This window comes from Peromyscus eremicus, unplaced genomic scaffold, assembly GCF_949786415.1.
Source record: "Peromyscus eremicus unplaced genomic scaffold, PerEre_H2_v1 PerEre#2#unplaced_1518, whole genome shotgun sequence".
Taxonomy (NCBI): Eukaryota; Metazoa; Chordata; class Mammalia; order Rodentia; family Cricetidae; genus Peromyscus; species Peromyscus eremicus.
The window spans coordinates 27,703-54,427 of NW_026735753.1; the positions used below are offsets into that span (position 1 = coordinate 27,703).

Genomic DNA, 26,725 nt, shown 5'->3' on the forward strand with positions numbered 1-26,725 from the left:
TCAATTGACGGAAGGGGCTGAAGGGCTCCCTCAAATCTCCTTTATAACCCCATTCATGACTTAAAGGCCTTGCTTCTTTTTCTTTTCTTTTTTAGGTTCTGAGGTTGCATCTAGGGCTTTTTGCATGCTGGGCGTGTACCTCCAGTATCCCACTGGATGATTCTGGCTGGTGCTCTACCACTGAGCAATACCCCAGCCCCTCACTGGGGGATTCTAGGTGGTGCTCTATCACTGACCCACACCCCAGCCCCTCACTGGAGGATTCTAGGCAGGGGCTCTACCACTGAGCCACACCCCAGCCCCTCACTGGGGATTCTAGGCAGGTGCTCTACCACTGATCCACACCCCAGCTCCTCACTGGGGGATTCTAGGTGGTGCACTACCATTGACTCCTCACTAGGTTTCAGCATCTGACTTGGGGAGGGTGGCAACAGTTAGATCATAGCACATGACCATCATGATCATTAGGGAATGAGAAAGGGAAGATGGTTGGGAATGGCAATGGTTGGAAGCAGCTTCTGGGCACTGAAGAAGGTTCCCATTAGGGCAGAGATAAAGATGGAAAACTTGGTATTATGGACAGAGAACTGAGAAACTTCTGAAATTTATCCTCAAAAATGGTTACCCCTCGGGGCTGGAGAGATGGCTCAGAGGTTAAGCACACTGGCTGCTCTTCCAGAGGTCCTGAGTTCAATTCCCAGCAACCACATGGCGGCTCACAGCCATCTATAATGAGATCTGGTGCCCTCTTCTGGCCTGCAGACATACATGCAGACAGGACATTGTATACACAATAAATAAAAAATTTAAAAAAAAAAAAAAAAAATGGTTACCCCTCATCATGGGGAGATAAACATTTAAAGAACAGAGATTAGGAATTTGAATTTTTATCCTCATTTTGGCTTTGCCCCAAACCCTATAGCATTTAATTATGGCAAATTCTTGTTCCCAAGATGGTAAGGTATAAAGAACATTAGATTAGAGTAAATCTTGACATTAACTCTGTTCATCACATTGCTTTCTAGCTCCCTAATCCAACATGTTGTGGTTGTTTTAAATTAAAAAATGATTTATTTTATGTGTGTGAGTGTTTTGCATGCATGTATGTATGTGTACCCCATGCATGTAACCATGAAGGCCAGAAGAAGACACTGGATCTGCTGGAACTGTAGTTACAGATGGTTGAGAGCCACCATTATGGGTGCTGGGAACTGATCCAGGGTCTTCTGCAAGAGCAACAATACTCTTAATCACTGAGCTACCTTCCAGCCATCTGTGGTGATAAGTCTGTCAACCTGACACAAACTAGGAAGGGAGTTTCAATGAGGGATTGTTTAGATCAGGTTGGCCTGTGAGTGGTGTGTGTGTGTGTGTGTGTGTGTGTGTGTGTGTGTGTGTGTGTGTGTGTAGTGGACCATGAGAGACCAGCCCCCACGATCCGCTCAGGGTAATGAAAGGAATGCCTCAGAGTAGGGAGGGGTAGGAAACTTTTATCTGAGGGTAATTAGGAACAAGTTTTAGTCTGTCTATCACACTTACTCATTCATTCTTTCACTCATTCATTTCCTCACACTTCTCTCATGGTTATTCTTCTTCATCTCTCACCCAGCACACACACACACACACACACACACACACACACACACACACACACACGTACAAACACTTCACTCACATTCTGCAGCAGCTCTTGTCAAGAAGTGTCACAGCACGGGTGTGTGAGTTCAGTGGAAAGAAGACTCAGAGGCATCTTAAGAATGAATTTAGCCGTTGAGGCTGCAGGGGGATCCAGCCTCTCTGGACTCAAGGCTCTAGGGACTGACCCCTTTCCCTTCACCCAGGGCATTTTCATTATTCTTGATATTTACAGTTTAGCCAATTGATTTCCATGTGCTCAAAACAACCTGAAAGGAGCTCCCAACAATACAATGCCAAGTGCAAATTCCACGATTTACCGGGTACCGCAATTTGCCTGGTTTCCTGAACCAAGTTTTGCAGAGGCCTTTGTATCCTTGGGAGACTCTGAAACAAGGTTCACATAGGACAAACAAAAGGTATCAGTTAAAGGAAAGATGGATTAGGGCTAGGTGCTACTCTCTGGAGCCAGGCCAGGAGTAGCTCAGCAGGGATGCAGCCACAAGCTCTCACACAGCTCTACACAGCTAATAAACAATTGACTGAATCTTGAGTGGTCAGGGTACCTACAGAAAGGGAGCTACTGCAAGGACTGTGTCTTGATGTAAACATCCTGGCCTTGATTTAGCAATAGACAACACTAGGAATTAGTCTTTGTGTATATTCTGTAGGGGCAGCTAGTCTGTATTGGACTTGTTCTAAGGTCTTTGCAAAATGTATATACAGCTTAAACAGAAATCCACAGCTAAATGGGTGCCTGGAGATGTAAAACACACCACCAAAGGGCTGTCGTAAGCACCCCACAGCTGTTCTTACAGGGAGGTCTGATGGTGGCACCTGAGAAAGTTACAGACAGAAAACAACCAGTTTCCACAGTCAGTGACCCCACGGCTTTGCCAGGTGGGGCTCCCCATCAGGGAGGTATACGTCTGGTGGGTTGACTTGTCAAACATCAGTTGTCACCTGCTGTATACTCCCACGACCCTCAGTGTGTGTATGTGTGTGTGTGTGTGTGTGTGTGTGTGTGTGTGTGTGTGTGTACTGGAGCTCAGTGACGTGTCATTCTCTGGAAGTCATCCACCTTGTGTTTGAGATAGGATCTCTTGCTGGTTGGAGGCTCTCCAATTGGCTAGGATCCTCCTGTCTCTGCCTCCCCAGCAGTGAGGTTTCAAGTGCACACCACTACACTCCAAATTTTTACATGGGTTCTGAGGATTGAGCTCAGTTTTTCATGCTTGTGCGACACTTTACTGATTGAGCCCTCCGCCCCCAATCCATGAAAATGTACTCTTGAAAGGGATCATGGGATTCTGTCCATCTTCCCCACTCCTTACATTGAAACTTTTTGCTCCAACATGCCCTCCTCCTCATTGCCATCCAAGACATGACACATTCTTTCAGTGAGTGACCTTCACCAATCTGTGCTATGCTATTTGGAGTTCAAACCTCCACAACTGTGAGCTAACTAACCTTTTTTGTGTTTATAAAAGCACTTACCTCAGGTATTGTCTTATAGGCATGCAAAACAGACTATATGGTGTTTGATCAACTTTGAGAGGAGCAGATCTTGCTTTGCAGATCCTTGGGTTAGTAGGTGAACAAAACAGGCTGAAGCCTCCTCTAAAGGGCAGTGAGTGGGACACCTTCACTGATAATTGTTCTCTGCTCAGTGGCAGAATGTGTGGCAAGTTCCTGAGGCAGCTGTTGGCTAAGGAGAGCCAGCATTCCACCCCCGTTGGGCGCTTCCTACTTCCGGTGCTCATGGGATTCCGCCTCCTGCTTCTGGTTTCCAGTGGACCTGGGGTCTTCGGTGATGAAGAGAATGAATTCATGTGTCATTTAGGGCAGCCAGGCTGCAAGACCACTTGCTATGACATCTTCCGCCCCCTTTCTCCATTGCGCTTCTGGGCCTTCCAAGTCATCCTGATGGCTGTACCCAGTGTCGTTTACATGGGTTTCACTCTGTATCATGTGATTGGATACTGGGAGGAACCAGAAAAAGAAAATAAGGAACAAGAGACACGGATTTGCAAGGGGGACCATAGCAAGGGTGTCTCGGGCTGGAAGCCTCAAGCTTCTCTGGGCCTATGTGGCACAGCTTGGGGCGAGGCTGGTCCTTGAGGGAGCAGCCTTGGGAGTTCAGTACCACCTGTATGGCTTCAAGATGCCCAGCACTTTTATATGTCATGAGGATCCTTGCATCGGCAGCACAACCTGTTTCCAGTCCCACCCCTCGGAGAAGACCATTCTCCTCAATACCATGTTTGGAATCAGTGGGGCCTGTCTCTTGTTCACTTCCTTGGAGCTTATGCTTTTGGGTTTAGGGAGGTTTTGGAGGATGTACAAGCACAAACTTTCCTTTTTAAAGAACTCGCGAACCTCAAAGAGCTCCGTAAGATGCAAGGACCCAGCTGATGACTTGTCGGTGGTGGAGACAAAAGAGCCATTTTGAGAAGCAGGTGAGGACCCTACTGATACTGACAGTCATCTGTCCCTGCCTCTGATGTCTCTGTGTTGGCGACCTTCACCCAGGGTAGGTCCCTTATCCTCTGGGGCGTACAGCTCCCCATGTTACAAACTAGATAACCACTCTCAAAGCAGATGCACTCTAAAAAAAGATTTACTTTTAATTTTAAATTGCGTGTGTGTGTGTGTGTATGTGTGTGTGTGTGTGTGTGTGTGTGTGTGTGTGTCAGTGTGGGTTTGTACACATGAATGGAGGTGCCTGTGGAGGCCAGAAGAGAGTGGTAGATTCCTTGGAGCTGGAGTTACAAGCAGTTGTGATCCTCCTGATGTGGGTGCTTGGAAGCAAACTAGGGTTCTTTGCAAGAATAGTACACATTCTTAACCACTGAGCCATCTCTCCAGCCCCCAAATGTATTTTTTTAAAGGGAGGAAGTGTTTACTTTGGTTAACAGTTTGGGGTACAGTCCCTCGTGGTGGAGAAGGTGTTCATTTATGTATATGAAATAGGTAGCCCTGGCTGGCCTGGAACTTGCTATGTAGACCAGGCTGGCTTTGAACTCACAGAGATCTACCTGCCTCTGCCTCTCAAGTGCTGGGATTAAAGTCACAAGCCACCACTCCTGGCTGAGTCAGATGTGCTTTGATTACTACCCCGCAAACATCTCCCAACACCTGTCCCTATCAGTTGTGTGACTCCCAGTAGACCACCATGAGCGTACTAGTGCATGTACTGCCATTGGGCAGAGTCCTCAGCTTCTGCTTCATTTCTCCGTTACAGAGTTCTAAAGTTACCTGGCTTTGCTTGCAGAAAACCTAGCAACTGGATCTTCTTCCACGCATCCAGTGAGATGGCTGGTGAGACGGTACAGTGGGTAAAGGTGCTTGCCACCAAGCCTCATGATCTGAAATCCATCTCCAGAACCCACATGGAGAAGGGAGAAAACCAACTCCCACAAGATGTCCTCTGACCTCCACATATGTGCCACAGCGCGCACACACACACACACACACACACACACACACACACATGATGATAAATAAAATAATAAAATCTCAGAAAACAAAACAAAAACTCTTGCATCAATTAGCTATTACTTTTAACTCCTTATCTCTCTTGTCTTTCCACTAAATGTAAGCAACCATTTTCTGTTTTAATGGGTTATCCTAGTCTGGGATTTTATAGAGATGGAATCATGCAACATGCTTATTGGTCACTTGTATATCTTTGTAGAAAAGACCAAATTCTTCTTTGCCAATTAAAATCAGTTTTTTTTGTTTTGCATTGTAAGAACTTTTTATATAACATGATTATTAGATAATTATCAGATGAGTCATTTCAAAATATTCTCTTCCATTCCATGGTTGTCTTTCATTTTTTTCTGAGTAGTATTCTTTTAAAATTATTTATTCTTTGATACTTTCATACATGTATTCGGTGTATTTTGATCATGTCTACCCTCACATCCCTATCTAACTCTTCCTGGATCCCCCATCATGTCCCCATCCTGATTTCATGTCCTCTTTTTTCTCTATAATTCACTGAGTACAAAATCAGTGCTACTCAAATGTGCATGGGTGTCAAGCCACCTAACAGAACATGGTCAGCCTACCTGATGCCACATCCCTGAAGAACATGGACTCTTCCTCCACCATCATCTATCAACTGCTAACAGTTCCTCAGCTGTGGATAGTCCACCAGCCATGCATACTGGAATGATGAGTGCTGTGAGCCTGTGTAGACAACAATTGCTTCTGGGAGCTCCTGAGTGCAGCATCTCTGCTGTGTTAAGAAGACGTGGTTTCGAAGCAGACCCCCCAGAGCTCTGGCTCTTTAAACCTTACTTCCCCTCTTCTCTGATGTCACCTGAGCTTTGGGGCCAAGGGTGTGATACAGATGTCTCATTTGTGGCTGAGTACTCCACAGACACTTGTTCTCTGCATTTTGACAAAATGTGAGTCTGAGTATCACAGAGAAATTTCTCTGGTGGGCAATGAGAGTTGACCTAATCTATAGGTATAGGGAATTATTTAGAAGACAGTTTGATACTATCTCAATGTAGCAAACTAATAGTAACAGGCTTTTCTTCCCCAGAATGGTTTCTTGGCTGGATTTATAGTACCAGGCATGAGTTTCCTCCGGTGGAGTGGATCTTCAATCCAATCAGAAAGCACTTTGTTACTCCCATAACACCTACACCACTGTTGCACCCTTGGGTATGTCTTGTGAGGCTGGTTGTTGTAACTCACAGGATTCATACATGAGTAAGACTGTTGGTTACGAGGAAAACTAGCCAGCAGGGTCTTGGCAGTATTCTTTGATGCACAAAAGCTTTCCATTTTGATGAAGTCAAATTACTCATTTTTTGTGATTTTGGTGCTACATTTGAGAGGCCATTGTTTGACCCAAAGCTACGAATGTACACCTGTGTTTCCATCTAAGAGTTTTATACTTTTAGCTTCTACATTTATGTCTCTGATCACTTATGAGTTATTTTTTTTTACAGTGAGAAAAAAAGACAAAGATGAAAATACATTTCTTATTGGAAATAATGTAAATGAGCAAAATCTTTGAGGTATAAAAATGAAAAAAAAAATCCTGTTAGAATCCTACCATTGGCAGAAATAACTCTCCAAATCAAAGGCAAAATAAAGGCATTTGTGAGTTAAAAACAAAAGCTAAATAAAAGTTTACAGCTGACCAATATTTCAATAAGTGTTGGTGACCTACTGTTTTAGTTACTTTTCTGTTGCTGTGCTAAACCATCATGACCAAGGCAATTTATGAAATAAACTGTCGTATCTAAGACTCTCAGTTCTAGAGGGGTAGACCCATGAACTTCATCAAATTGTGCTGTGCTTAAATGTGCTTAAAACAAACCATTCGGGGTCAGACTCTTGATGTTTGAACCAACACCAGCTACTGAGCCATGTTGAACCAAATCTTCTTGTCTCCTACGGATCACCTCTCTGCTGGCCCGTGAAGGCATTTGTTTGGTTCAACACTTTCCTGGTGATTACCTAATCCCACGTGCACACTAAAACACAAAGTAAGCTAAATAAATATTGGATATGATTACATTGAAACTCTTTGTAAAGTACATGTGATAGGTTCTATAGATTAACTGAGAAAAATAAGCTTAAAATTGGGGGAGGGTTCAATGTTGTCTCCAGCCCCATACTTAGTGCAAAGGCTAGATAGTGCAAAGGTCACCAGACTAGAAATCACACCTGCTTCCAGCCTTCTGGGAGGATAACAGGTATTTTATTTCTTCCCTTGAAAGAACATCCTGGTGTTCTTAACGTTCCTGATTCATGCCTCCTCACCCTACTGTGCCTCCTAAATCCTACATATATTAGAGTGAAGCAATTCCTTATGATAAATCTCACACAGGTACAAGAACACATGTACATATACAGACATTTTGTTGGTTCTGTTTCTTTGGAGAACCATAGACTAATACATTCACTAACTATGTAAATAACCAGGAATAAATGCATGTGGAATCTGTCATGTATTTACAAGTAAAATCTTGGATAACAATAGCTCTCCTTGACATTAGGAAATGACTTTATCTATTCCTTGCTTTTAAATCTATTTTGAGGCTTCCGAGTAAGATGGTGGGGTAGAAGGGGGCTCCAGGGAATCCAGTAAGGGAAAAGAGTGAGAACAACAAGAAAAAAAAAACTTCAGAAAGAAAGAGAGAAAAAGCTTCAGAAATTTACCAAAGTAGTATTAGGGTATGTGAAAAGTACAGAAAAACATAGGTTGATGCATTGGTAAGAAGTAACCCAAGGGCTGATGGTTCAGTGGTTAAGAGCACTTGTTACTCTTACAGAGGATCAGAGTTGGGAGGATCACAACTACGGTAAGTCTAGTAAGTCCAGGGGATCTGACACCCTCTTATGGCCTCAGTGGTCATGGTACTTATGTGCACATATTCATCCATAGGTACCTCCTCCCACAGGGTGATTAATACACAGTTTGCAGTGTTGTGGTACTCACAATTCCAACACCTGGGGCAGACACTTTCAGTCCCCAGCCCTAGACAGAATACTAGTTAACCCAAGGGATTGCAGCTGAAGGTTCAGAGAGCCTGCGCAGACTGTGGATAGTTAAGTGTGGTCAGCAGAGGCCACTGACCTGCCAAGAAGACAAGTTATTAAGTGAAGGCAGATGCAGCACTCTGGAAGACAGCACTTGTCCAATGCAGAGTCAGCAACATCATAAACCAGAGGAGAGACAAGACTCTACACTTCATCAGACCCTTTTCCTCACTCCATGCATGTATGTGGCCATTTACACTTTTTATTTAAAGTTTTACTTTTTTTTTGATTGAGTGTTGACCTGCATGAATGTTTGTGTACTATGTGACTGTCTTGTGTCCATGGAAGAGGGCATCAGAGTCCCTGAAACTGGAGTTACAGGTGGTTGTGAACCACTGTGTAGGTGCTGGGAACTGAACCTGAGTCCTCTGCAAGGGCAGCCAGTGTTATTAACCACTGAGTCACCTCTCCAGTCTCACACTTTCCAGTGTTTGATACCTAGGAAGAAGCTGCTCTACATTTCATCCTTCAAAAAAGTTGATTTTATTTCTCTCTCTCTCTCTCTCTCTCTCTCTCTCTCTCTCTCTCTCTCTCTCTCTGTGTGTGTGTGTGTGTGTGCAAATGTACATGGTGAGATCAAGTGAAGGTCAGGTGTTTTCCTCAGTCCCTTTCCAACTTCTTTTTAAAGACAGAATCTCTTATTGGGCTTGGAGCGCAGTGATTGGCCAGCATGGCTGGCCAGTGAACACCAGGAATTCTCCTGTTTCCACCTCCTCAGTGCTAGGATTACAAGCACATGCTGCCACATCTACCCCACCTCCACTTTGTGAGTGCTGGAGATTGAACTCAGGTCCCTCACATTAGTGCAACAAGCATTTTACTGACTGAGCCATCTACCAAGAACTAATCGGTAGCTTTTTTTAAAATATGCTAATCATGAACTTAGCTGAGAAGAAAATCTTGGAAAATATTGCAATTCAAAATAGTTTCTAAAATACCTAAGATGGGGCCGGAGAGGTGGCTCAGTGGTCAAGAGAACTTGCTGCTCTTTCAGAGGACCTGAGCTCAGTTTCCAGTACCCATACTGGGTCTACACACATGGAATATTCTCTTTCTCTGTCCCTCCCGTTCTCTCACACACGTGCACATAAATAAAAATAAAACAAATCTTTAAAAATGTCTAGAAATAGATTAAACAAGGTGAAACACATTCACAGCGAAAACTGAAAAAGTGGTTGAAGAATACACAAGGGATGGAAACATCTCCCATGCTCATGGATTGGTAGAATAATATTGTGAAAACGGCTCCATTACCAAAAGGAATGAATATACAAATTCATTGCAATCTACATAAAAATTCCAACGACATTTTTTATGCTAGAAAAAAATTCATGTGGGGACACACACACACACACACACACACACACACACACACACACACAGACACCACTAAATAGCCAAAGCTATTCCAACTAGGTGTTGCAGGTTTCATAGTACTTGTCAAATTATACAACAGAGCTATAGTAACAAAGTCAATGTGGCACCAAGTACAGACCCATGGAGCAATGGAACAGAATAGAGGACCCAGAAATAAACTATACAGCTAGACTTCCTAAATTTTGAGAGAACTGCCAAGAATACACACAGTAGAGAAAAGATTAGCCTCCTAGCAAATGGTTTCAGAAAACTTGGCTATCCTCATGTAGAATTGGATTCTCCCTGCACAAAACCCAAATTTAAATGGATGAAGGCCTTAAGGAAAAATTAAAACTGGTGGGAAAATAGGCGAAATTTCAAAAATGTAGGTGTAGGCAGGGACTTTCTGAAGAGGCTGCCAGGGGCACAGGAGGCAATCCCAAGAATTGGCAAATGGCATTCTTCAGGACTGAGAAACTCCTGCAGAGCAAAGGAAGCAACCAAAGCGAAGAGAGCCTACAGCAGTGGAGAGTCTTTGCCAAGTATACAGTAGGTAGATAAATATTATTCAGAGCATAGAAAAAACTGTAAAAATAAAACACCCCCTAATTTTTCCCATCTCCAAATGGGCTAATGAATCAAACAGTTAATGAAAGAACTACAAATAGCCAATAAACATTTGAAAAAGCATTCGACATCATTAGCCATCATGACATACAAACTAGAAGCACTCTAGGATTTCATCTCATTTGAGTCAGAATGGCTATCATCATGAAAAGAAATTCTGGGGGAAGAGAGACCCTTATTCCCTCTGGTGGGAATGCAAACTGGTGCATCAACCATGGAAGTCATTTGGAGTTTGTCGTACCACTGAAAACAACTACATATGACCCAGTTATATCTTTTGGGCATGAGCCTGAAGACTTGAAATCAACATACATAAGAGATGCTTGCACTTGTCTATGGCTGTACTATCGCTAGGAAGTGATACCATCCTATATGCCTATCAACAGATGAACTGATAAATATGATGCTTATGCAGAATGGAATTTTATTTAACTGTACAGAAGATGAAATAATGGTGCTAGTAGAGAAATGTATGCAACTGAGTCAATATGTTAAGCAAAATGATTCAGACTCAGAAACACACATTCCACACATTTTTCCTCACAACCAGAACACAAATTTAAAATTATATATGTGTTTATATGTGTATGTATGTGTCTATGTCATGAAAATAGAAAGGGGACCATGAGAGGGGAGGAAGAGATGCTAAGGTGAGGGGAATTCAGAGTAATGGGATGCATTTGACATGAAAATAGAAGGGGGCATCTCTTGGAGACAGGAAGAGGACCATCCAGACAAGGATAGGGGCAGCGTAGAGGAGGGCAGTGGGGGAGAGGCATGAAGTATAATGACACACACACACACACACACACACACACACACACACACACACAAATCTTATAATGAAACACAGTAAATTATATAGTAACTAAAAAAATTAATAAAAGAGATAGGTTCTCTGTTCGTGTCTTTTCCTTTATTTGATACAAAGTCATGGATCTCCAGACTGATTTCAAAGTCAGTATATAGCTGAGGATGACCTTGAACTTCTAATCCTCTTCGACTTCTGATCTTCCTGTCTCTACCTCTTGAGGGCTGGGGTCGAAGGCATGCACTACCATGCCAGTTTTATATGGTGCTAGAAAGTGAACACAAGATTTGATGAACGTTAGCAATGTGCTCTACCAACCGACCAAGTTCCCAGGCCCCCTTAGTCTCCTCTTAATTGGATAACTCTTACCTTAGTATAAAGATCTTGGCTTCGGTGTCACTTTTTTTGGTGTTTTGACACAAAGGCTGAATGAGTAGATCAGAACGGTTTTCAACTTACAACCCTTCTGCTAGAGCCTTCCTTCCCAGTACTGGGGGTTGAAGGCATGTGCCACCAAGCCTGGCTTAAGCATCACTTCTTTGAAGACATTGTACTGGTCATTTTATGTCAACTTGACACAAGCTAGAGTCATCAGAGAGGAGGGAGCCTCACCTGAGAAAATGCCTCCTAAAGATTGGGCTGTAGGCAAGCCTCTATGCTATTTTCTTAATTACTGATTGATGTAGGAAGGCCCAGCCCATGGTGGATGGTACCTTCGCTGGGCTGGTGGTCCTGGGTTCTATAAGAAAGCAGACTGAGCAAGCCATGAGGAACAAGTCAGTAAGAGTACTCCTCCATGGCCTCTGCGTCAGCTCCTGCTTACAGGTTCCTGAACTGTGAGAGTTCCTGCCCTCACTGCTTCTGATGATGAACTGTTACATCGAAATATGAATAAACCCTGTCCTCTCCATGTTGTGTTTGGTCATGGTGTTTCATCACAGCGATAGTAATCCTAACTAAGACATATTTTCTTTATGAGCAAATCAAACACAGCAAGTAGACAGTGAAGGCTTCAGAGAGTGGCCGTTAGTCTGAGGCTCTGTGGAAGACATCTTCTTGGGATGTTTATTTTTATATTTCAGGGTTAGGGATCAAATCCAGGGGTTCTAGAACACCAGATGAGTACTTTACCAGATGAGATGAGAGCTGTGCCCCAGCCCATTCTAAAGTGATTAACTAAAAATGTTTGTTTTTATGTGAGCTTGGGTGTTTTGCCTGCATCATGTGTGTACAGTCACTGTGGAGGCCAGAAGAGTACATCAGATTCCCTGGAACTGGAGCTACAGATAGTTGTGAGCCACCATGTGTGGTATTGGGAATCAAACCTGGGTTCCCTAGAAGAGCAGCCAGTGCTCTTAGCTGCTCATTCATCTCTTTGGTCCCCTAGAGTGAGTTTTTTTTTTTTTTTGTTTTTTGTTTTTTTTTTTTTTGGTTTTTCGAGACAGGGTTTCTCTGTGTAACTTTGTGCCTTTCCTGGAACTCACTTGGTAGCCCAGGCTGGCCTCGAACTCACAGAGATCCACCTGCCTCTGCCTCCCGAGTGCTGGGATTAAAGGCGTGCGCCACCACCGCCCGGCGAGTGAGTTTTTAACTTAGAGATGAGGATGAATATAGAACTAGATACCGCATTCACCTTTCATACGGGAATGTCTGAGACAATGAGATGCAAGACAAGATGGAAGATGGAAAGACAAGGTGCTGATGATGCTCACATTCCCAGAAGACGACTGAGGTCAGTTATGCCCCACTGATTGCTATGGTTGTTAATCCTCCCATTACACAGTATATGTGTTCCTTCACATCATTTCCATCTGGACAGAAGTGATTAATGCAATCCCTCAAGTCCTTGGCAATTTAATTGCCTACTAGGGAAAGGATCATGTGCTTGTTAAACATTCCACAAATGCTAACCAATGATACAATGCTGGAAATGGAATAGGTACTCATTAAATGGTGGTCCAATAAATGAATGAATGATACAGCTGTAATAGCTGCCTTAACTAGACAGATACTATATTCTGGTGTAAAGAAGACGATGGTGCATTTAATCTACTCAAAGAACAAGCAACAATATGGAGCGACTCAGACATTTAATATCCAGATTATGATAGAGTAACAAAAACCCACTTTCTTTCTTTAAAAACTAATTTTAATTGTGTGTGAGTGTGTATGTGTGTGTGTGTGTGTGTGTGTGTGTGTGTATGGGGGGGTATGTTCATGTGAATGTGACTGCCCTTGGAGACCAGAGGCATTAGATACCCTGAATCTGGAGTTACAGGTCCCTGTGAGACACCTGACATTAGTACTGGGAACCAAGCTCAGGTCCTTTGCAAGAGAAGTAAGTGCTGTTAACTACTGAACCATCTCTCCAGCACTAAGACCACTTATATTTTCTTTTAATTTATTTTTAGTTAGCATACAAAATAAGGGTTTTATTATAACATTTGTACATATGCATATCATTGCATCTCGCTCATATTTATCCCCATTAGTTGCTCTTATTGCTCCTCCCATGCTGTTGTCCTTCTCCCTCCCTACAATAGAACGCTTTCTGCTTTCATGTTGTATGTGTTATGTGTATATATATATATATATATATATGTATATATCTAACATATATATTACATAGATTTAAAAACTAGATTCTTCATTAAAAGAAGCGGTGACATTTTTCCTCCTAAGTCTAGTTTATTTCACTTAACATGATCTCCAGGTCCACTCATTTTTCTGCAAATTACATATGTTTGTTCACTTTTCAGGCTGAATAAAACTCTATTGTGTTTATATAGTTTATAAAGTTCCTTTAGTCTGATCCCACATGTTGGCTTCTTCAGTATATCTTTATGAGAAGGAAGTCAATGTATTGGGACTAGATGAAAGTAAATAAAAAGATGAAGGGATATGGCATTTTTTTGTTTTACTCTTAGACAAAATCACTTCACATATTTTATTCTTATATCTTATGCAATTGGGGTATAATCAAGAGTGAGGGTGGAAATGACTTGTCTCTATTTTGTGACTTCTTTTCTATGATAGAACCCCTGGGGAAACTCCTCAAAATGGTCTACTGTGTAAGAGAGACTACATCAGTGGTCCTCAACCTGTGGGTCTTCACCCCCACAGGGGTGGCATATCAGATATTTACATTATGATTCATAACAGCAGCAAAATTAGAGTTATGAAGTGACAATGAAATAATTTTATGATTAGGATTACCACAACATGAGGAACTGTATTAAAGGGTCGTAGCATTAGGAAAGCTGATAATCACTGGACTAGATCTTTCTCAGATTGTTTTTAAAGGGTTGAATATGAAGTTATGAGAAAGGCCTGGATTTAAAAATGGAGAATAAGTCAGAGACTCTAGAGTTGTTTGCCTGTACAATTTATTGGTCCTTGGAGAGAATATTCCCATGTTATCATCAGAGCCAATTTCCCTAAAATATCTCATTCCCCAGACTCCAACATACAAACTCCAAGTAAAATCTTTTTTTTTTATTTATTTATTTATTTATTATGTAAACAGCATGTATGACTTCAGGCCAGAAGAGGGCACTAGATCTCATTTCAGATGGTTGTGAGCCACCATGTGGTTGCTGGGAATTGAACTCAGGACCTCTGGAAGAGCAGTCAGTGCTCTTAACCTCTGAGCCATCTCTCCAGCTCCCGCAAGTAAAATCTTTAGGGGTGCTTGTCTCTATATGTGGGACACAGATTAATTAGTATCTTGGGTAATATTCCCCAAAAGAGATCCAAGATGTGTCATTTGGGTAAAATCCTTAATGTTATCTACCCAATGCCTACTCGTCTTAGCTGACATCATAGGTCCTCCAGGATGGGAACATTTCATTTCTCATAGATGGTGTTCCTCTTTCTTTGTGACTGGCTCATGTCAGGCCAAGTCCGTCTTGATTACTGTTGAGGAAACGGTTGTCAGCCAGGAAGGGGATCCTTACTTGTAAACTAAATATATAGATTTTTGTTACATAAGATTTAATTTGAAACAATGGAGAAGGTTAACCAAGATCCATGGGACAGCAGGAATTAGGGATCAGATTTTCTTTTGACTTTGGAAACTTTGATGATCAAGCTGATATTATGTTTAGCATCTTAATAAAGAGGTATTAATGAGAAGTCCCATTGACTAAACTTAGAAATTGGGGTGGAAAGGTGGTGGAGTTGTATATTTAAATCCAGAGGCAACATCTGGAGGCTTCCAAGACTTAGTAGGGGTGAAAACAGGTCAGACACAGAATTTGCATCGTTGTGGGCTGAGAGAGCATGTTCTGAGCAGGGATTGTGAAAAATCTCATGGAGTCACATGTCCTGTTGCTTCCGTGAGGCTATGACTCAGGTAATTGGTGCATTGATGGCTGTGTTGCATTAGCATTTCTATTCCACTCCAAAAGTAAATGGAAATTTGATGGAATAAATTCCACTCCAACAGTAAATGGAAATTTTCCAGGGTTGGAAAAGGAAGTCTGATGAACTTGGCATGATCAATAGGCAATGTGCATGCCTGTGGGGACACGCCTTCCCTTTTCACTTCTCTTCTGTGCTTCTTCTGTCCACCAGGACCCGCTGAAGAAATTCCAGGTAAGATAACACTGGGGCTTGAAGCATCCTGGAAAGCTTTGTCAGAAGTAGCTAGCTGTCAGCTTATGCTTTAAGTCAAAGGTGACATTTGGTCAGGATACGAAGAAGGCTTCCAGAGAAGAAAGAGAGAAGGTGGATTACAAATAGGGATAGAAAATTATTCAGAAAGGTTCCTAAGGTAGGAGGAGAGACAAGAGGCAGATGATGAAACACCTCTCCTATGGAGATTTATAGGTGAAGGAAGAGATGGAGGACTGTCTGTATGAACTGATTCAAAAGCTTGTGTGTCAATATCATGACTGTGTTGGACCAATCAGGGTAAATGTTGGGAAGGTGGATTTCATTTCTTCTTCTCCTCCTCTTCCTCTTCCTTCTCCTTCTTCTCCTTCCTTCCTTCCCTCCCTCCCTCTCTCTCTCTCTCTCTCTCTCTCTCTCTCTCTCTCTCTCTCTCTCTCGTGTGTGTGTGTGTGTGTGTGTGTGTGTGTGTGTGTGTGTGTGTGTGTGTTTGAGACAGGGTCTCACTATAGAGCCCCAGCTTTCCTGGAACTCACTACATAGACCAGGCTGGCCTGGAACTCATAGAACTCTGCCTTCCTCTGCTTTGGAAGAGAGGGATTACAGGGATGTGCCATCACACTCAGCTGCTGCAGGATCTTGATTGCAATGGTTGTACCACGCTCAGAAGAGAACATTTGCATCACTTTCCCTTGTCTTCTGGCTCTCACCCCCACCCCTGTCCTTTCTTACACGATGTTTCCTGAGTCTTGGAAGGGGAGGAATAAATGTCGTTTTTAGGTGTGAGCACCCATTCTCAGTCCCCTGAGCAGCCAGGAGTGTTCATTCACTGCTATTCATTGCAAAAAACTTCTCTGATTAAGGTGGGGAGTAGGACATAAGCATAAATATTTAGAAGGCAGTTTGGGGTCAGAAATTCTGTTCTTATCTTATTTCCCCCTTTATATCCAGTTTCTTTAATATAAGATACTATCTTAACTATTGTTCAGATCCTTTCTGTTTGATAACAGGGTGACAAGCTGAGTATGGTAGTACACGCCTTTAATCTCCAGATGCAGAGGCAGGTAGATCTCTATGAGCTCTAGCCTGGTCTATGTAGTGAGTTCCTGGCTAGCCAGAGCTACATGGTGAGACCCTGTCTCAAAAAAAAAAATGATGACAATGGGAATGAAGTAACCATAAAACAATTTACAATATTAATATATAATATTCATAGGGGAATTATGAAGACATGCTTACAGTATTACAGTTTTTATTCTTACAGGTATACACATGATTATGAACGGTACTTATTTTCTAATTTTTTTTTGTGTGAGTGTGTGTATGTGTGTGTGTTCGCATGTTTTAAAGAGCCTGAGGAGGCCAGAAGATTGGGTGTTGGGTTGCCTGGAGGTGGAGTTACTTGTGGTTGTGACCTGCTTGTATACAGGTGGTGGGAACTGAGTTCTGGTCCTCTGAAACAGTAGCAAGTGCTCTTAACTGCCAAGCCATCTCTCCAGCCACCCCTTTTTTTGTACAGTTATTTTTGTTTTTATTTATGCATGCGTGTGTGTGTGTGTGTGTGTGTGTGTGTGTGTGTGTACATGTATGAGTGGTCCCTCTACCCATTCCATATTCATTTTGTCCACAATTGATCATGTTTTCTTGTCTAATAAGGTGATTCAAATCCAGATTTCTGAAGTATCTGGGCCAGTCACATTCCTGTGTGAACTGGGGTTAAGTTTCCTATTTTTTCCATTTTCATGTGTTTGCACATGTGTGGATATGTGTGTGGGTGTGCACACGTGTATGTAGATGCATGTGCTTGTGGAGGCCCATGGCTGATGCTGGGAATCATTCTCAATTGCTCTTGCACATTACTCACGGAGGCAAGGCATCTCAATCAAATCCAAAGCTTGGCAATACGGCTAGTCTTGTTGGTTACCCTGCTCTGGGGATCTCCCGTCTCCACTTTTCAGGGTTGAAATTGCAGGTGGGCTGCTATCACCACCTGATATATACATGGGTTCTGAGAATCTGAACTCTGGTCATCATACTCCTAAGTGCTCTAACCACAGAGAAACCTCCCCAGTCCCCAGTCCCCAGTTTTCTACTAACTTGTGTCATAGGTCACAAACCTCCAGATTTCAGACAAGTTCTTCCTCATTCTGACTGCACAGCAACTTCATTTCTCTTGCTAAGTCTGTAGAAACCATTCCAAGCCACTAGAGCACTGATTCTCAACCTGAGGGTCATGACCCCTTTGAGGGTTGAATGACCCTTTCACAGGGGTCACCTAAAATTATTGGAAAACACAGATATTTATATTATAATCCATAACAGTATTAAAATTACAGTTATGAAGTAACAATGAAAATGTTATGGTTGGGAGAAGGGGTCACCACATGAGGAACTGCATTAATGGGTTGCAGCATTAGGAAGGTTGAGAACCACTGCTCTAGCAATCTCCCCCACAGAAACCTCCCCTAGAGCAATCATCTATAAAGCAGGATGACTGTCAAGTCTCACTAAGTGGAACACTACTGTGTGCCCTTACAGAAAAGTTCTCCTCATTGGAACTAAGACTTCTAAAGTGCAGGGACAGGAAGATAACTGATTTTAAGGAAGATTAAAAACATTTTTTGAGACACGTTTTTACTATGGAGCCCTTGCTAGCCTGGAACTCACTATGTAGACCAGGTTAGCCTGGAACTCACAGAGATCCACCTGTCTCTGCCTCCTGAGTACTGGGATTAAAGGATTGAGCCACCACTACTCCTGGCTAAAAGATTTTATTTTTAAGTGTGTGTGTGTGTATGTATGTATGTATGTATGTATGTATGTATGTATGTATGTATGTATGTATATCTGTGCCAGGGTCTGGTGAGTCCACAAGAAGGTGTCATATCCCCTGCTGTTAGTTAGAGGTGATTCTGAGCCACAGTGTGGGTGCTGGGAACCAAACTTTGGTCTTCTGCAAGAGCAGTCTGAGCTCTTAAATTTTTCAAAAAAGATTTATTCTTATTTTATTTGTATGAGTGTTTTACCTGCACGTGTGTATGTGTACTACACATGTGCCTTGTACCTGAGAAAGTCAGAAGAGGACGTTGGATCCCCTGGCACTGAAATTGTAGATGGTTGTGAGCCACTATGTGGGTGCTAAGAACTGAATCCAGGTGCTCCGCAAGAGCAACAAATGCTCGTAAACACTGAGTTATCTCTCTAGTCCTGTTGCTTTTTTAATTACAATTTATTTACTTATTTATTTATCTATCTATCTATCTATCTATCTATTTATTTATTTATTTATTTGTGCATGTGTGTAGGTGAGTGTGGTGGTGATGGTGGTGGTGTGTGTGTGTGTGTGCATGTGTGTGTGTGTGCATGTGTGTGTTTACTCCTATGCCACCATGAGCATATGGAGGTCAGAAGACAACTCTTTCAAGTTAGTAGTCTTCTCTTTTATCATGTGGCTCATAGGCACTGAACTTATGTCATTAGGCTTGGCAGCAGGTGCCTTTACCAACTGAGTCATATCTCTGGCTCCTAGTTAGAGATTTTATAATGAGAGGACTCATTCCTATTTGTATCCATTAAGTCCTTGGAGTCCTGTTCTGAGATTCTGGGCTGTAGGAGAAACAGAAGTATGAATCGACTGTTGGCTTAGAGTATTACCTCATCCCAGATGACACTGCCTGCAAGACAAGGCATTGCATTAGCAGTTGTGACAGTTGAGTCTTCACAGGCATCACCAGCCTACTAGGTTAGTTGTACCAGGATGCAGAAGGTCCTATAGTAAGTAAGAGTAATGAAGGGCTGGGGTGATGGCTCAGTTAATAAAGAGCTTTCTGCACAAGACTGAGGGCCTGAGTTTGGTCCCACATCACATCCTGACACCATGGTGGCATGTGCTTGCAATTCATCACTAGGAGTTGGAAACAGGCAAAATTCTAGCTTAGCCTAATTGGCTAGCCTCGGGCCCCAGTAAGAGACCCTGTCTCAAAACACAAGGTGTATGGCTCCCAAAGATCATTGAGGTTGATTGTTGGCCTCTATGCTCAGAAGTGTGTATCTACATCAGCACATCTTACACGTACCTCCTATCTCCCAAGACTGATAAATTCCATGAGCATCAGCTGATTTCGACACCTGGTCTTTTGTGAAATGAGCTCTTTTGTCAGGAGTAATGCTGCAGGGAGTACCAAAGCCATGAATAATCATGTGTCTATAGATGATCGCTTTGGCAGCAGAGGAGCAGACATGGAAAGCTAGTCCAAAGAAAGCATCTACTGTGGTAAGAACGAAGTGCTGTCCCTTCGAGTAACCAATCTGCTACCACTTAGCCATGTGTTTACCTAGGGAATGGTGCCATACTGGAGACTTGATGGCGATCTTGGTTGCTGTCAGACTTGGCCATCACTGTTGGCTTCAGTCAGCTTGGCCTTGATGAGAAGAATTCCATTTTGCCGAATTCATGTGAAATATTTATCTTTGTTACTTCATTGATAGATTCATTGAGAATTGATAGGAATGCCTGAGAAAAAGGGGGCCTGATGTCCATAGGACATCTCAGCTCTTCTTAAAAAGCAATGATTCATTCTGTGGATAATCCTGTGTGTTCACACTGGGCAGTGGTGACCCATGCCTTTAATCCCAGCACTTGGGAGGCAGAGGCAGGTGGATCTCTGTGAGTTTGAGGACAGCCTGGTCTACAGAGTGAGTTCTAGGAAAAAAAAGAAAAGAAAAGCCTATTCCTCTGTGTGTGTGTGTGTGTGTGTGTGTGTTCGGGTGTGTGCGCGCACATGCGCTCGCGTGAGCATGTGAGAGTGCTTGTACAGGCCAGAAATCAATGCCAGATGTCTTCCACTGTATGATTTTGATACAAGGTCTCTCGCTGAACCTGAGGCTCACTTGGCCGGTCCCGCGGGCCAGTTTATTTGATGAGACCCGAGGAGGCACCTCCTGAAAGATCAATGGGGGCGAGAGAGAAAGGAGACCAGGCGCATAAAGGAAGACAGAGACATTCTGAGTTGCGTCGAGGTCTCCGTTTATTGACTGGGTTTTGAGGCTTATAAACAGGGCTTCAGGCAGGGAGGGGGATCAGGGGAAGCACGGAGAGAAGGATGGAAAATTCCTAAGGGAGGGTGAGGTCACTTTGGTCCCAGGCCCCTGCAGCTGGCTGATTAGCAGGTACTCCAGGAAGTTGTACAGCCTGAGGTTAGGCCAGGAACTTCCTGCTTTTGTAAGGTTTGATAAAGTAAGGACACCGCTGTCCGGAATCGGTCCCCAACAGTTCCCCCTCTTTTCTCAAAAATGGATCAAGTCCATGTGATCGGGGTGGCTAAGGTCCGAGAGAATCCCTGTCTTAGGCTACACAGGGGGCTTCCCACGCTCAGCAGCATGCCGTGTTGAGCCGGTCTCGGGTGACCTCTGTATGCTGTTGTCTCCGGCGTGGGCCCTGTACTATTCCCGTCATTGAGTACCCTCTAGCAGGACCGTGGGGACGTTAGGGCCTTAGGACAATGAATCTGAGTCCTTGATGGGGCTCCTGGCCGGCCTCCTTGGAATCTACTCTGTGACAATGAATCGAGACGTGTTGTGGTAAGGCCAAATCAATCTGATTTTTGATAAACTGAGTCAACCACTGAAAGGCCCAGGGACCAAAGGTCAAACCACCCGTGCTGATTTTCAAACTCCCTTTTTCTTTGAGCCAGCCTTTCCCTTAATTTTTCCATCGATTCCCTGACAATACCAGTGTGGTTGGCATAAAAGCAGCATTCTCCCTTCAAGGCTGCACATAATCCCCCCTCCTTTAAAAAATAGTAAATCCAGACCTCTTTTGTTTTGTAACACAACCTCAGAGAGCGAGGTTAAAGATTTCTCCAGAGCAGAAATGGATCTTTCTATGGCCTCTAGGTCAGTAGTCATAGCCATTTGTGACTGCATAAGGTGGTTGCTCTGCACGAGAGCAGTAGTTCCTGTACCAATTCCTGCAGTGATGCCCCCAATACCTAACAAGAGGGCAATAGTCATAGACACAGGTTCTTGAGTGTATCTGCCTCTCTGCTCAAAGAATTCCATATCAGAGACTAATTGGACCACAACATAAGAGTTTTCCCATTATCAATGGCAAAGCGAGCTTCCCCTTATTCAGTTTTTGCCATCTGCAAGTGTGTCATGGGTTCCGAGGTGGATATTGGAATTCTAGCATCCTCAGTTTAGTGGTACCCAGACATGAATCATCATTTAGTTAAGACATCAGTGATATAAGAGCCAACAGTAATTAGCAGAAGCACAAGGGCCAAAAGCCTTATGATGGCTGACAGAGTTTCTTATCCTCAAGCAACTTGGAACTTTATCTCAGGTTCCCTATGACAAGAAATTCCCTTTTGAGCTAACATTCTGGGGTGGGAGGGAAACAGGGACGATGTTTTCTCTTCTATAATTACTTCCTGCTGACATTGGGACGTTGTTATCAAGGCCCTGGAAAGCCAGAATGTTAGTCAAAGACAAGAGGGAACGTTTTATTGACCAGCTGAAGAGATGGTATGCATATCGGCTGAATTGGTCCATATCAGCTTTCAGCAAGTTCAGGGCTCATAGTCATTTGCAGTAGGTTGTCACCAGCAAATGATGCTTGGATGTATCTGTCAGCCAAGTGGAAACCTGTTGAGATAGATATAAACTAGGAACAGGAGTTAAAACTTACGAACTTATTTGGAACTTTTAGACCCATAGTCTTAGTAATTGTAGTATTATCAATTTGCCCTGAAATCCATAGTGTCTTTTCTATCTAGAGAACCAAGAATAGATTAGACTGAAATTTCCTTGGCCCAATGAAAAGCATCTGTAAGGCTATATTTAGAACCTTTTTTAAAGAGACTTATTAGCTTTAATTAATTAATCCATTGATCAATCAATTACTAAGCTGAGAAAGCTATAGCTAGCCCAGTCATCAATGTCATCAAAGATCTGAGAAGGATAAACTTTACCTGAGTGCAGACTTTTAAGTCTATTTAAAAAACAACATAGACTATCCATTACCCAGACTGTCATCATCCCAGGCTCCTATAGTCTTCATAGTGTTGGCAGGACAGGTGTCAGGACAGCATTGTCCACAATTCAGGTGGCATCTTCTTATCGTTGTTTCATATCTTCTTTGGAGACCTTGGGAGTCATTGCTAGGAGCTGGGGAGCTCGGAGTCTCTGTTTGCTGTAGTAAGCTTTTTATCAAATACTGTAAATACCATATTTAACAGATCTTTGACAGGTTTGAGGACTATTATCTATTAAATGTATCTGAGCCAAACAAATCTAGGCCTAATCTTGAAAATATCTCTAAGTTTGGTAACAATAACCAGGCCAATTTGTTCTCCTATAGATATGTTAGTCAAATATACCTCTCAGTTTTTTTTTATTTAAATAGAACAGTTTATGCTTTAAACTAGTATCTGAATAGCCAGATGACTAGTATTAACTTGTATTTCTTAACACAAAGGACATACAAACTCAGACATTCAAAACCAAACATACATGTGGCCACATTTTTCATTCATACCTGTAGAGTAGACAGACATTTTTACAACTATGACCCTTTGGAGTCTCAATGTAACAGCAAAATAGCAAGACAAAGAAATCTGAAACATGTTTCTTTTATATATATATATATATATATATATATATATATATATATATATATATATATATATATCTCAAGCCATTTTTTATAAAAACATTATATTTTATCTTAACCAACAATAATTTGAAACCAAGTCTCTTAAATGATGGCAAGTATTTGTAACCCACTGAACTCAAATGACCAAAACCCATGTAAATTTTTATTTTTCCTGTGGAAACAAAAGCATAATTTTCCCAGTATCTTGAACTGGTAATTTAACATTTCTTTTTAAGCAATATCAGGACAGAGAAGGGTTAACAAGAGAAGCTGCTGGCCAGCAGAAGAGACCTTGAAGTTATCACAGTAAAGGAAGGGAGGGTCAGATTCTCTCTTTAGTGTTCACACAGTTTTTGTCAGTTGCAGGCAGTCCCCATTGCCCTGTCCAGAGCTCCTGTCTTTGCCCGCCTGTACCGAGAGCACGCACCCCCACCCTCGTGAGAGCAGCTAGCTGGCTGTAGTCCTGATAGCAAGAGAGCTAGGGAGGGACTGAGATGGCCTTTGTTATGCCTCTCTTTCCTCCTCTTCCTCTAGGAAAATAAGGGAGGTTAGTAGACAGAAACAAATAACATTCATACAGACAATCCAAGAACTGGAACATCAGCAGTGAGAGGATGGCCTCATTCACAGCCAGCAAGCCCCTCCTGCAGTATGCAAGCCCCACCTGGCAGGAGCTACCTGTTTATCTCATTTCAATCGGGGAGTGGGGGTGGGGAGCTCAGTTCCCTCTATTGTGGCTCACACATCCTTCCAGTGGGCTAGGCAAAGGTCTAGTAGAGAAGAAGGGAACTGTCCCATAGCGTCCGTCACAGTCAAGTCAACAATGAAAACAATCATATAAGACCAAGGGCACACGAAAAAACTTTGCCCCAACAAAACAACCAACAAAGCTCCAAGAACAATGACAGCCTGACGTGCTCTGGGGGGGGGGGGGGTAACCCTCCAGGCTCAATCACATAAAAAACAATCCAGACTGGAGGATCTCTGTCCTTGATCAAACAGACATCAGGGGCTTCCACATCCCTGTCAGTCAGACATGCACCTTTTTTTTTTTTTTTTGTTCACACACTTTATTATTCTGTGACAGTTCTCTCTCTACACAGCTTCTATTCTGCTCTCATGTCTAGCTCCTTTCTTGCCTGATTTCTCTATATTTATCTACCTCTAGGTTCTATCTTAATTCCTTCATATAGTTCTGACCCTTCTAGGTTCTCATCTATCTAGTTCTTTCCCCTATTAGCTCCTCTCCCATCTCCTTCTCTCTCATCTGGCTCTTTCTCATCTTGTTCTTCCCCATCTGGCTCTTCCTCATCTTCCATCTCATTCCTCTAGTCCTCTCTTTTAGCCCTTCGATCTAGTTCTTCCCCATCTCAGTTTGTTCCTCTCAAGTTCTTACCCATCTAGTTCTTCCATTCTCTTTTTTCTTTTTCTTTCTGTGCCCTGGAAGTCCCGGTATATAAAAGGGAGGGTCCAAGCTAAACTGTGTAAAGCTATTACTTAACATCCACCTCTCCTAGGCGGTGTCTCCTTGTGGAATTTACCTTAAGTCAGGAGACTTGTATGTGGGTGGTTATCACTGTTAGTCCTCGGAAGTTGGGTGACCACCTGGGCGGTGTCTCCTTGTGGAATTTACCTTAAGTCAGGAGACTCGCCTGTGGGTGGTTATCACTGTTAGTCCTCGGAAGTTGGGTGACCACCTGGGTGGTGTCTCCTTTAGTCCTTGAAAATGGCTAGGGGAGATATCTGATTCCAGAGAAAGCCTTTCCTGGGGCTGTTCTCCAAATGCCTGGAATGTGTATGTCTAGAGAGTGATCAGTGCACATTGTTAGCCCTTCTTAGGGAAAAATCAATTGGGAAAACTATGAAGGCACACATGATTTTTATAACAGAATACAGCTGATATATAACAAGCCAAGTAACACCAAAAACTCCTTAGGATTTGGCTTTCTCTGGAGGAATTCCCTGATTCCTCCAGGTAGTGACTTTGCCATAACCAGCTGAATTTTTATGATATATTCCTGTGGCCTGCAGCAGTTCCCCTTTTTTCGTTTAGTTAAAAAAATTTTTTTTTTCTTTGAAGAGAAGGAGAGAGTAAAGTAACAATGATCACAACAAAACATACAAAAAAACCCACAAAATGGCTCTGACAAATTCCCGGGACAAAATACAAAGTGGCACTTCCTCCCATTGTGGGGGAAGATACCCAAAGATGCTCCTAAACCAAATCGTCACCTCTGAGGTGGCCTTAGGGCTCTGGGACGTCTCCCTTTGCCGCCAGGTTCACTGTCCGGACACGTCTGCCCCAGTGAGAGCCTGCAAAGTACAAATCGATCGACCGGTACAAAACAAAAGTAACATGACAGAGACACAGACAGGACAGAGAGCGCTCTTACCGGTAGATGTCAATAAACCTCTGGACCCTTGGGTGTCAGGCAGGGGGAGTTTGAGAGAAAATCCTCTGCAAGGGCTAGTAAATGTGAAACACGCCCATCTCCCTCTGCTTCCTTTAGAACATCTCTAATCACACCATTAAAAACTAAAAAAGGCGTCGGGAACATTTTCCCCATCTCTGATTAATTTGTTAATATCTTTTCCAACCTTGTTCCAAGTCAGAGGGTGATTTCCTGGTCCATTAATCACTAACCAGGGACATTTCTCCTCCACATATTAGAAGAATTTTATCAAATCCTTTTTCTTAACTCTTATTCCTCTCTCCCTAAGATTACCTTTTCATCTCCTTTAGAAAACAGCCTCTTTAGATAAATTTTTGCCCATGATCGATGGGACGACATACTTACCTCAAGACTCTCCCGCGTTGCACGAGTGATGCGGTCCGGGCGTCTCTACCCTGATCCTCTCCGGGGCCCCTTCGGTTATCCGTCCTCCGGCAGGTCACCGTTCCTCGAGCCCCACGTTGGGCGCCACTTGGCCGGTCCCGCGGGCCAGTTTATTTGATGAGACCCGAGGAGGCACCTCCTGAAAGATCAATGGGGGCGAGAGAGAAAGGAGACCAGGCGCATAAAGGAAGACAGAGACATTCTGAGTTGCGTCGAGGTCTCCGTTTATTGACTGGGTTTTGAGGCTTATAAACAGGGCTTCAGGCAGGGAGGGGGATCAGGGGAAGCACGGAGAGAAGGATGGAAAATTCCTAAGGGAGGGTGAGGTCACTTTGGTCCCAGGCCCCTGCAGCTGGCTGATTAGCAGGTACTCCAGAAAGTTGTACAGCCTGAGGTTAGGCCAGGAACTTCCTGCTTTTGTAAGGTTTGATAAAGTAAGGACACCGCTGTCCGGAATCGGTCCCCAACACTCACTGATTTTAGCTAGACTGGCTAGCTAGTGAGCCCAGGGAAGCCCCTGTCTCCACTTTCCTAGGTCTGGGATTACAGTGCACGGCACTCTTCCTGGCTTTTGACATGGGTTCTGGGGACTGGACTAGCTGTAAGCCTTTTACTGACTGAGCC

At 43.1% G+C, this 26,725-nt stretch overlaps 1 pseudogene; it reads left to right on the forward strand.

Annotated features, from left to right (window-relative positions):
* The first annotated feature begins 3,312 nt into the window (after positions 1 to 3,312).
* LOC131902046 (gap junction gamma-3 protein-like) lies at positions 3,313 to 4,087 on the forward strand (annotated as a pseudogene).
* The last annotated feature ends 22,638 nt before the right edge of the window (positions 4,088 to 26,725 follow it).